At 41.1% G+C, this 12,500-nt stretch overlaps 2 non-coding genes across 2 annotated transcripts; both read left to right on the plus strand.

The window, feature by feature from the left end:
* The first annotated feature begins 1,099 nt into the window (after positions 1-1,099).
* On the plus strand, positions 1,100-1,171 carry trnag-ucc (transfer RNA glycine (anticodon UCC)). The gene has a single exon. It is a non-coding gene; the product is annotated as a tRNA-Gly (tRNA).
* Positions 1,172-2,345: 1,174 nt separating this feature from the next.
* trnat-agu (transfer RNA threonine (anticodon AGU)) lies at positions 2,346-2,419 on the plus strand. Its single transcript has one exon. It is a non-coding gene; the product is annotated as a tRNA-Thr (tRNA).
* The last annotated feature ends 10,081 nt before the right edge of the window (positions 2,420-12,500 follow it).

Consider the following 12,500-nt stretch of genomic DNA (forward strand, 5'->3'; position numbering starts at 1 on the left):
TGACTTGATGTAATACAGTCGCAATCGAAAGTCTTAAAAAGTCCATGGACTGTGTGTTTAAAGAGGTTGAAGACTTAAAGAGTGAAGTAAAAGTTCTTAAACAAGTAAATACCAAACAAGAAAAGCATATTAAAGAACTTGAATTGAAAGTGAACGATGTAGATAGATACCGTCGATGATGGAATTTAAAATTATTTGGAGTTAAAGAGGAACGTGATAAGGACCTTGTTGCAACAGTGAAGGGTATCTGTAAAAGGACCCTGCCGGACCAGGAGGACGTAATATCGGCCATTGACTTTGTTCACAAGCTCGGGAGACCGAACATGTCTGGGCAAGTGCTCCCCAGATCGATTATAATACAGTTCACCAAGAGGACGGCGAGGGACATGCTGTGGCGAGCGGCGAGGGGGAATGAGTATTTGAATGGGAACAAACTGAGGTTTGCAGAGGACCTGTCTGCTGCGGACAGGAGTACCAGGAACCAGCTGTGGCCCCAGGTTGAAGCTGCCAGAAGAGAGGGGAGGAGAGCCTACTTTGTGGGAGCGAGGGCCTTTGTGGACGGGAAGGAGATTTGCTCCCAGTGACTGCTCAGTTAATGATTATGTTTGGTTTTATTTGTTATACCAGTATATACTAGTGTTTCTTTAGTGTTAGTTTGGAATGGTGTAGTTAAGTGTTAAGGACTGTTATAGTTCTGGTTCTTTGAAAAACTCAATAGTTTAGACAGTCTTAGAGTTAGTTATTTGCTTTTGTGTATGTCTTTTTCATGAATGCCAGAGGTACTCGAAATGTTGTTAAAAGAAAAACTGTGTGCTGAGTTTTATTTTTTACAGGAAACGCATGCATGTTGAAACTAAAGTTTATAAATAATTGAGAAATATTAAAGCAAGGAAAATATGATACGTGTAAAATATACAATTTGATCACATAATTACTTAATTACCTCTGGTAGTTAAATGCTTTTTTCTGCTGCGTTTTTTTTCTCTTGTACATGACTCTGATCCTCTTGTTGTATTTGTATTTGTAAATTCTATGTTTAATAAAAAATTTTTTAAAAAAAGCATTCTCTGGTGGTGTCCTGCAGACTTCCTGTGGGCATGCGTTGGTGGTATAGTGGTGAGCATAGCTGCCTTCCAAGCAGTTGACCCGGGTTCGATTCCCGGCTAACGCAGTGGTGAATGTTTTCAAATGCTATCATGAGCCTTGGATTGTGACTAGCAAAGCGAAGCCTTTTGAAAGAGCTAAAGCACTGAAAAACGGAATTGAGGGAGAATCTTACAGTGGATTCTGAGTGGTGTCTGCATACACGCAGTCCGATATGGGTGCTGAAAGCTTGAGCTACTCTCAATGTCATGCTGGCTTTCCCCGGAGTAAATCTGTTACATTGAAAGAATGCTTCTCGCAGGTTCAAAAAGGGACCCTTGTTAATTGGAGAAATCAATGATTTCAAATGAATTCTGTATGCGTTAAAAGACAGCTATACACAGAAAACATGCAGGACACTGCTCATGAGTGTGGAGTTCAGCCGAAACACAGTGCGTTTTTTCAAGCCATCTGACAAAGCCCGCCCACTGAAAACTGCAGCAGATCGTGTAAAGACGTTCAACTTTGTAACTACTGCACGCACAGGAAGCAGAATAAATTCCTCTTTTCAAACTGTCAAAGGTTTGCTTTACGAACGCCGCAGGACATAGCACAATCTCTTTTGAACAGGGACAAACGATTTCTTATGGGGCGCAGTAAGTACTGTTACTGTCACTGCTCGATACCGACGTTGGCCTACTATACCATGTTCAGCCACCGCTAGAAAATGAACGGCTCTAGCACCGGAGCAAGCAACAGGAGGGCCGACGTCAAACAGGCACATGTGTCGGACATGGAGAGCGACGAGAATGAGATTTGAACCCATGACTACAGAGCACAATGAATTAGTAGTCCATCACCTTAACCACTCAGCCACCTTGTCGACAAAACTGGGCTGTCCGGACATGGCTTGGTGCACTCCAGATGATCTTTTTCTTTTTTTTCCCTCGTACTCGAGGGTCATTTTCCTGTTCCACATGCGATTTCAACATTTTCCTTGGGAGATGTCAAGCCAGCAAGCCACTGCTGTGGTTCAGTGGCCAGTGTGGAGTTCAGTGGCCCTGTTGTACACAGAAAGCACATTGAGCTCCTTGGACATGAAAAGTTCCAGATAAGAGCCATTTGTCATCCTTTCTCTTGGTGTCGATGTTGCTATTGTATGTAAAGGTGGCAACTTGCTCAGCAAGCAGGCGGAGCACACACCGAATGCAGATGTGTCTGAGTGGTGTGTCCAAGTGGCTGCAAAAGGACAGCACTCCTGGGGCGCCGTGGCTTAGTTGGTTAAAGCGCCTGCCTAGTAAACAGAAGATCCTGGGTTCGAATCCCAGCGGTGCCTTCTTTGTTGTGTCTTCTCAAACAGAACTGGTCCTTACAGACAACCGCCTACGGCCAGACTTAATTAAATGGAAGTATTCATTTCCTGTCTTTAACGCAACTTGTTTTTCTTAAAATGGATGCAACTTGCAAAACATGAAATACAAGCCTTGCTAATCAGCGCTAGCGGCTGGCAAAAAAAAAAGAAGTCAGCAATGTTTTTTTCTTTAACCTTAACCCTGCTAATGGAGAAGAGTTAAACGACCGAGTCTATGCAGCTTAAATGATGCGCAAGTCGGGTTCTTAGCTGAAAGGGTGGTAAATCACACTCACCCCAGTCCTTAATCTTTTAAAGAGGATACAAAATTGAACCTAGTCGCCACATCACATACATCCTGTTCAATGATAAAAAGGTAACATCTATCCTCGCTCCAGAGTAAATCTCACGTTGAGGGCATCTTTTTTTTCACTTTACCGTGAGTCGGGCTCGGCTGCACAGAGGAGAGAGCAGACCAATGAGGTCACAGGGACAGGGGAGTCACACGCTGGCGGTTTGAATACGCGGATCACTGAGGGATCCACAGTATGTGGACCCTCCGTTCGCCATCAGTCCGCACTCCGGACTCTGAATCCTGCCATCCGAGTTAAGATCTCAGCGGAACCTGAGGCGCAGTTCCTTCTTAAAACGTAATCTGGTGAGCATTTCTAGAATCGCACTTGTATAGATGCAGCCTTTAATGTGTTGCTAGGTTAAAATTGATGACTTCTTGTATTTCAGTAGGCAACTGCCCTCTTGATTTTGGATTTAATCTCTTTATTACAGGGGCGCTTTTATGAAGACAGAGTCATGTTCAGGTACTTTGTTTGATGGAGGAAGCTTATTTCGGACTCTGTGATCTGCTCACCTGGAAAGGTCTGCTGTACTACTACAAGAGAGAAGTAGAGTCTGGAAGAATGGACAATTTTATGATGCTTTGGAAGATAATGTTTTTTTTTCTTATACTGAAAATGAAAAGTAGTTGTTTCTATATGGACTCAGTCTTTGGAATTTGTATATTTATATATTTCAGTGAACCCTCAGCCATTCCTTCTGTATTGTAATTCAATTTCTCTTTTAAAATTCCTTCCCCACTTCTAGGACCTGCAGTTGCTGAACTCCACAATGGCTTCTATTGGAAAGTCTGTGACTGAGACCAAGTAAGTGTTCACTTTTTTATGAAACCATTATTTATTTTGGAGCAATGAGCAATTCTTATATAAATGCAATAAAATCATTATGCTCAAACTATGAGAGAGAATTTTAAAGATAATTTAAGAAATCAGTCTTAGCTTGTTTCTATACACAGATGGTATTATTTATTTTCAAAGGAAACCTGCGAGGATTCCCCTGGTGTGCAAGATGTGCCTGAATACTTTTGATCAGCTTCCTGCTCACTTCAAGAGAGCGTGTATGAAGCATGCCACGGCAGAAGAGATCGGGATGGCCTCTCAACAGACGAGGGAGGACATGATGAATCACCTGAAGAACGGGGTCATTGTGGATTACCACAGAATAGAGATCAAAGGACACTTTGTGGGCTTGAAATACAAAGAAAATCTTGTTCTATGGTACAAGATAAATACAAAACTTAAGCTTTTATTTTAATTAGATTTATTTATAAAGCATAAGCAATCATTTATTACATTAATATATGTGAAAATAACATTTTAGTATCATACGTTTAGTATATTTAGTTCCTAATGCTGAAAGAAATGATCATAGAACATGACATCTAACCTTACCTGCGGTGTTTTTAATCCCTATTGCTCAATGCACGGTGAAAGCATTGCATACATATGTCTGACAATGAGGAATGGGCCCCTGAGACAGTCATTTGCCTGTTTCACAAATGATCGTATTTTACTAGAGATTCTGTTTGGGATTCAGATGTGCATTCTGACAGCAATCCCTTTCAATAAATGATACGTTCTGGATGAGGTCAAAGGTGTTGGAACACTGTATTTAGGATGTGTTTGCAGTGATTGTGTGTCTTCTGCTTCAACGCAGTGATATATAGACGTGCTCCTGTAATTTATTGGTACAAGCCCAGGGCAGTGAGCAGTCTGAGGATTTATTTCCAGACGGCATAGAGCAGTGAAGCAGTGAAGTAGTGCAACACACTGGATCATTGTATTGTTAGAATCTATTCTACTTAAATTATTACATTATACACAATTTGAGTTCATTTTAAAAAGTAAAAGGTAATGAAAGGAATGCATTTTCGTAAGAAAGATAATACCGATATGCATGTGATAATCTTCCTTATATCATGTAGTGCGTCATTTGGACACTTTGTGGGCTTGAAATACAAAGAAAATCATGTTCTATGGTACAAGATAAATACAAAACTTAAGCTTTTATTTTAATTAGATTTGTTTATAAAGCATAAGCAATCATTTATTACATCGCTTCTTGAATTAAATCTTTTGACAAGAGGTAAGACTTCTATTTTACATTTAAACCCATGTTTAGCTGTGTTTTTTAGATTTAACTGAACCAATTTCTGTGTGTGATAATATCCTTGAATTCTGACAACATCACACTAAATTACATGATATAAAACAGCTAATGTTTCTAGAGATAAAGTTTCTGGGATGCTTCTAATTACTTTTTATTACCAGGGACAGTTTAATTCACCTTGTACAGTACTGAAAGACCAAGATGCTTTTTTCTAAAGTTATTTAACATTTTATAGAACTTTGTCTACTATGGCAACATGATGAGCTTGGTGAAACTTGGAAAAATACTGCTTGGACACTTATCTTAAGATAAAGATAGGATAAAGGTTTATCTTTTGCACCTACCTGACCCCCAGGGAAGGCTAATGTCTAGACAACATCTCCATCTTGTGGTCGTTGTTGGTAATGTCTTCTTATGCCCTTTTTTATTTTAATTCTCTATTAGTTGATTCTAGTATCTCTACAATGGAGCTGAAAATTTTCCAGAAAGTGGTTGCAAGCCCGATATCATGCGAAGAAACTTCAGGATTCGGGGATCAGTCAATGGATTTTCTTCAAAGTTGGATTTTTGCACTCTGTGGACCAAGAGATGTTGTTCTATAATGTTTTTTTTTTTTTTTCAAATTTAAAAATATCATTTTTTCATGGAGCTTTGAATGGGATGGATTCACCCTCCTTTAGCCAGGACAGAGCTCCAGGAGCCTGGGTAGGATTCTAGCTTTCTCCCCTTGCAGGCACCTGGCACAGAAGACAATATTTTTTTCCTTAAAATCTTTTTTTTGTGTGTTCCTTGTTGTTCCAAACTTAATTTTAATCACTTTTAATTAGAGATTTTATTAAAAATAGTGCAATAAATGACTAATTTCACAAAAATTAATGTAATATAAAACGGATGTTTTCAACTTTATTGTAGTGTTTTAGAAACTAATATGTCTTCAAAAATGGTTGTTTTTCACTCCTATGAATGAAAACTGTTGTTATATGATGTTTTTTTTTTCAAATTTTAAATGATCATTTTTTCATGGAGCTTTGAAGGGGATGGATTCACCCTCCTTTAGCCAGGACAGAACTCCAGGAGCCTGGGTAGGATTCTAGCTTTCTCCCCTTGCAGGCACCTGGCACAGAAGACATCATGTTTTTCCTTAAAATCTTTTTTTTTGTGTTCCTTGTTGCTCCAAACTTAATTCTATTCACTTTTAATTAGAGATTATATTAAAAATAGTGCAATAAATGACTAATTTCACTAAAAATACTAAAAGTAATATAAAACGGATGTTTTTAACTTTATTGTAGTGTTTTAGAAACTAATATGTCTTCAAAAATGGTTATTTTTCACTCCTAGGAATGAAAGCTGTTGTTATATGATGTTTATTTTCAAATCTTGAAAAAGCAAAGGATTCTAGCTTTCTCCCCTTGCAGGCATCGGACACAGAGAACCTCATGGTTTTCCTAAAAATCATTTTTTATGTTCCCTGGTGTTCCAAACTTAGTTTTAATCAATTTTAATTTGTTATGTTACAAACAGGGTAATAAAGTCTTAATTGGACTATAACTAATGTCATATTGTCTGCTACAAAACTGATATTTTCAGCTCTATTGTAGAGATTCTAGAATCAACTAATAAAGAATTGAAATAAAAAAGGGCATAAGAAGACATTACCAACAACGACCACATGATGGAGATATTGTCTAGACATTACCAACAACGACCACAAGATGGAGATATTGTCTAAACATTACCAACAACGACCACAAGATGGAGATATTTTCCAAAGAGGCAAGAGGGGCAAAGCTGCGATAAGGTAAAATCATTTTTTGAAAGAGATTGTTGTCAGAATGCACATCCGTATCCCAAACAGAATCTCTAGTAAAATATGATCATTTGTGAAACAGGCAAATGAGTGTCAGCTACAATATGATTGCTACATATCTGCATTTGTTGGTATTTAAGGAGTAAGAGTGCAGGTTTAAACCTGCGATCCAGTGTGTTGAAGAATTTCACAACACTACCTCTAGCACATATGGAAATAAATCCTCATAATGATTATTGCCCTGGGCATGTACCAAAAAATCAGTGAGCATATATATATATATATCACTGGGTTGAAGCTAGAAACACAGAATAACTGCAAACACATCCTAAATACAGTGTTCCAGCACCTTTGACCTCATCCAGAACGTATCATTTCTTGAAAGGGATTGCTGTCCGAATGCACATCTGAATCCCAAACAGAATCTCTAGTAAAATACGATCATTTGTGAAACAGGCAAATGACTGTCTCAGGGACCCATTTCTCATTGTCAGACACATGTATGCAATGCTTTCACTGTGCATTGAGCAATAGGGATCAAAAACACAGCAGGTAAGGTTAGAAGTCATGTTCTATGATCATTTCTTTCAGCATTAGGGACTAAATATACTAAACGTATGATGCCAAAATGTTATTTTTACATATATTAATGTAATAAATGATTGCTTATGCTTTATAAACAAATCTAATTATAATAAAAGCTTAAGTTTTGTATTTATCTTGTACCATAGAACATGATTTTCTTTGTATTTCAAGCCCACAAAGTGTCCAAATGATGCACCTTTGACCTCATCCAGAACGTATCATTTCTTGAAAGGGATTGCTGTCCGAATGCACATCTGAATACCAAACAGAATCTCTAGTAAAATACGATCATTTGTGAAACAGGCAAATGACTGTCTCAGGGGCCCATTTCTCATTGTCAGACACATGTATGCAATGTTTTCACTGTGCATTGAGCAATAGGGATCAAAAACAGAATGGAAACAGACATGGAAACCAACAAGGATGGGATTTGAACCCATGCGTGCAAAGCACAATGGACTAGCAATCCATCGCCTTAACCACTCAGCCACCTCGTCAACAAAACTGGGCTGTCCCAACTGGGTTGGCGCGCTCCAGATGATCTTTTTCTTTTTTTTCCCTCGTACTCGAGGGTCATTTTCCTGTTCCACATGCGATTTCAACATTTTCCTTGGGAGATGTCAAGCCAGCAAGCCACTGCTGTGGTTCAGTGGCCAGCGTGGAGTTCAGTGGCCCTGTTGTACACAGAAAGCACATTGAGCTCCTTGGACATGAAAAGTTCCAGATAAAAGCCATTTGTCATCCTTTCTCTTGGTGTCGATGTTGCTATTGTATGTAAAGGTGGCAACTTGCTCAGCGAGCAGGCGGAGCACACACCGAATGCAGATGTGTCTGAGTGGTGTGTCCAAGTGGCTGCAAAAGGACAGCACTCCCGGGGCGCTGTGGCTTAGTTGGTTAAAGCGCCTGCCTAGTAAACAGGAGACCCTGGGTCTGAATCCCAGTGGATAACCGCCTATGGCTAGACTTAATTAAATGCAAGTATTCATTTCCTGTCTTTAACACGACTTGTTTTTCTTAAAATGGATGCAACTTGCAAAACATGAAATACAAACCTTGCTAATCAGCGCTAGCAGCTGGCAAAAAAAAAAGAAGTCAGCAATGTTTTTTTTCTTTAACCTTAACCCTGCTAATGGAGAAGAGTTAAACGACCGAGTCTATGCAGCTTAAACGGTGCTCATGTCGGGTTCTTAGCTGAAAGGGTGGTAAATCACGCTCACCCCAGTCCTTAATCTTTTAAAGAGGATACAAAATTGAACCTAGTCGCCACATCACATACATCCTGTTCAATGATAAAAAGGTAACATCTATCCTCGCTCCAGAGTAAATCTCACGTTGAGGGCATATTTTTTTTTCACTTTACCGTGAATCGGGCTCGGCTGCACAGAGGAGAGAGCAGAGCAATGAGGTCACGGGGACAGGGGAGTCACACGCTGGCGGTTTGAATACGCGGAAGATCACTGAGGGATCCACAGTATATGGACCCTCCGTGCGCAATCAGTCCGCACTCCGGACTCTGAATCCTGCCATCCGAGTTAAGATCTCGGCAGAACCTGAAGCGCAGTTCCTTCTTAAAACGTAATCTGGTGAGCATTTCTAGAATCGTACTTGTATAGATGCAGCCTTTAATGTGTTGCTAGGTTAAAATTGATGACTTCTTGTATTTCAGTAGGCAACTGCCCTCTTGATTTCAGATTGAATTTCTTTATTACAGGGGCGCTTTTATGATGACAGAGTCATGTTCAGGTACTTTGCTTGATGGAGGAAGCTCATTTCGGACTCTGTGATCTGCTCACCTGGAAAGGTCTGCTGTACTACTACAAGAGAGAAGTAGAGTCTGGAAGAAGGGACAATTTTATGATGCTTTGGAAGGTAGTTTTTTTTTTCTTTGAAATCGAAATGAATCAGAATATCAGAGCAAAAGACAAACTCTTGGTTTGGTTTAAAGAGATATGGTTTTAAAACAGACAAAATGTAGAAAACAGGTGTTTCTCACTTTTGGAAAAGAATGGACCGGGGGTATTTTACTAGTTGCAGTGCTGAGCTCACCGGGTTGCAGTCCTGCAGTGTTGCACCAGGGTCAGTGGTGCAATGGATAACACGTCTGACTACGGATCAGGAGATTGTAGGTTCGACTTCTGCCTGGCTCGGGTCGTTTTTAAACGCATCAGGCTACTCCCTAAGTAGCCTGTGCTACTTACTGTATTGTAATCGTACCCAGTAAGAGATTTCCTTCATGTAAATGAACTGCACCTGACAGCTTTAGAAAAACACCTGGGCTCAGTACGGTGCTGAGAGCTCAGCGTTGCTGTTGTTCTAATTAGCACGCACTGCATCGGCTATGAACCCGAACTTTTCAATTATTCCGATCAGTAAGTCAACACGTAGTCCACATGAAAGGTATAAATATTCTCTTGTCTGTCTCTTGTTTGTATAGAACTGAATGTCCCTGACAATGTACTGTTAGTTTTAATTGAAGAACGGCATTTGTGTTCAAATATACCAGACAAGTTTATGTAACTGCTCATGCGACACTCAGTTGTAATTAGTCAAGAAATAAAGTCGAACAACAGCTGCGGGTTTGATTCTGAACGTATGAGATTGCAGCGCCTTTTACTTCCATTGACAAATGATAGAGATTCGAAGAGAGATCCTTCAGACCAACAAGCAAACCCACGGCTATTTCGGTTTTCTATCTAGGCAACGTTGGTGTCTGCAATAGCATACATGAAAGCGTGATGCAATTTCTGTGGCTACATTTGTTGCACATCATGCACAGTAAGAGTGTTTCTAACACCAAATAAAAAGTCAACAATTAGCGATCACGCCTTCTCCTCAGTTAACCCACTGAAACCCTTGCTGTTAACAGTTCTTTAATGCGTGCTTTACGAGCACCTACATATCGTGTCGGTTCTTTCAGCTTTATTCATTAGGTTTTCAAAGGCATAAGTAGAGCACCAGAGGTGCGAACGCAGAATGTGTGGTAATCTGAAGAACTGCTTTCCATGGCAGCGGGTCCAAGCGATTTAGCATTTTTATAGTACCAGGAAAGGAGAAGCGGCACTTTGCCTTTGCCGCGCAGGCACAAGGCGACGTGCGGCAGACGCCGGAGTCGGCAAGTTCCGAACCTGCGCAGGGAAGCCCCAACGCATTTCGAGTCCATCGCCTTAACCACTCGGCCATGACAAAAGCGAGCCCGCCACCGCCGCATTCCTCCTATAATCAAACACGGAGTGCGAAGTCGCTGCGGAAACCTTTTTAAAGTCGCTCTCCGTTAAAAAAAAAAATACCTTTCACAAGATTCGTGCCGGCAGACAGACATGCCTCAGAGGGTTTAAGGCTGGCTTCACGTTCAAATGATGAAGTCCCCCAGTCCGGATGTCAAAATGCAACTTTGGCAGACAGAAAAAACATCAACAAACCACAAATGTGGAAAAGGATTTTACAAGCTGCACCACACTGCACTTTCCAAAGCATTTACATTCGTGTTAGACGCAGGAATTGCCTTTGATTTGCGCGCTTACGAACGCCATGGAAAACGAAACAAAACTAAAGCCCTCAGCTCCTGCACTTGATTATAATGCCGTTACGTGTCGAAGCAGGAATTTACGTCATCCTACCACTGCAACACGGGGAATAGAGGGAAATGAGAACAATCTACGAATTGTCTCTAAACAGTCCCTACAGTTGTAAGACGCCTGGAAGCGTGCACCCCCATCATTAATCTTTGCGCATCTGTGCAAGGTAAACTCTGGAGCAGTCTCTGAAACGGCTCAAAGGAAACACGTGATTGATTCCATGTGCATCTGGGGTTCATTTCTTATTTACATTTAATTCAAGGGAAAGGCTTGGGTCAGTTTCAGACGGCCTCCAACAGCGAGATTCAAGCGTCCCACCTTCAGCCCAATCTGCGCCGCCAGAATGCCAACGGCTCCTCTGGTCTTTGGGGTGCGGTTGTGACTCCGTAACCTAAAGTGTTGGTGGCAGACAAATGGAGACTAACAGGTGATGTCCTAGGACATGACTACATTGTGACACTCGGTGGGGATGGTGACCATTGCTTGGAAAAGAGTAAGAGGCCCCTTTAGAAAAACATTTTGTTAACAGGCATTCTGCCTCAGCCTAAACACCTATAGCTTGCAAAGCACATGCTATTAGACAGGCACCTCTGCAAGACCTTAAGAGTCTCTTAAACTAGTGATAGAAAGGTGTTCCCAATAGGCGATGTTCGGCTTTCAAATCATCTCTCCGTGGAAGCGCCGAGATGCAGCTGTTTAAGGCTTAGAAGCAGCTGACTGTTTCACTACCTAGCTGATCACTGTCAGTCAGGGAGCTCAGAGGTGAAAAGCCTGTCTGAGAGACAATTCGTCGTCGATCAGTTCAATATGTTCCGTACCAGCTCGGCGCACCTGAGATCATCTTGGTAGCCGTGTAGCTCAAATGAGTGAGAGCGTGTGTGTGTGTACCACCGTGATTGGATGCCAGTCCTTCTCAGGTCACAGTAAACCTTCTGCTGCCTAACTTCCCTAATTTTGGGGATCCCTTTGAAAAAGCAAAGGAAAAAAAAACTGGCTCTCATCAGCGTGATTGACCCTCCCCAGTGTGCCCCAGTGGCCTAGTGGCTAAGACACTGGCCTCCTAAAACAGCGATTGTGGGTTTGAGTCCCATCTGGGGTGCTCCTGTCCCATTTTGAGCGTACAAATGTCCTTGTGATTTGCAAAGCTACAACCCCACCTTACTCAGTGAGCGTCTCTGCTTTTCTCTCACATACAGTTGGGAGAAAAACTTTTGTAAACAGCCCTTCGGAATGATGTGGATTTCTGCATGAATGGCTCCTAACATGTGATCTTATCTTTATCTAAGTCATAATAATTAATAAAGAGAGTCTGATTTCACAAACAACACACGCCCAACATTTGACATTGCTGTTTCTTTATTGACCAAATGGTTTAAACAATCAAGGTCATTGATGGAAAAAGTATGTGAACCCTTATATTAAGGAGCTAGTGGAACCTCCTTTATGACAAAAACCTCAATCCCCACTTTCTGTAGCGGCTGGTCAGACCTGAGCAGCGGTTAGGAAGTATTTTGGCCTATTCCTCTATGCAAAACTGTTTCAGTTCATGTATATTTTTGGGATGTCTTGCGCTGAACGGCCTGCTTCAGATCACGCCACAGCACTTCAATGGGATTGGGGTCAGGACTCTTAC

This window comes from Lepisosteus oculatus, unplaced genomic scaffold (genome assembly GCF_040954835.1).
Source record: "Lepisosteus oculatus isolate fLepOcu1 unplaced genomic scaffold, fLepOcu1.hap2 HAP2_SCAFFOLD_67, whole genome shotgun sequence".
NCBI classification, from domain to species: domain Eukaryota; kingdom Metazoa; phylum Chordata; class Actinopteri; order Semionotiformes; family Lepisosteidae; genus Lepisosteus; species Lepisosteus oculatus.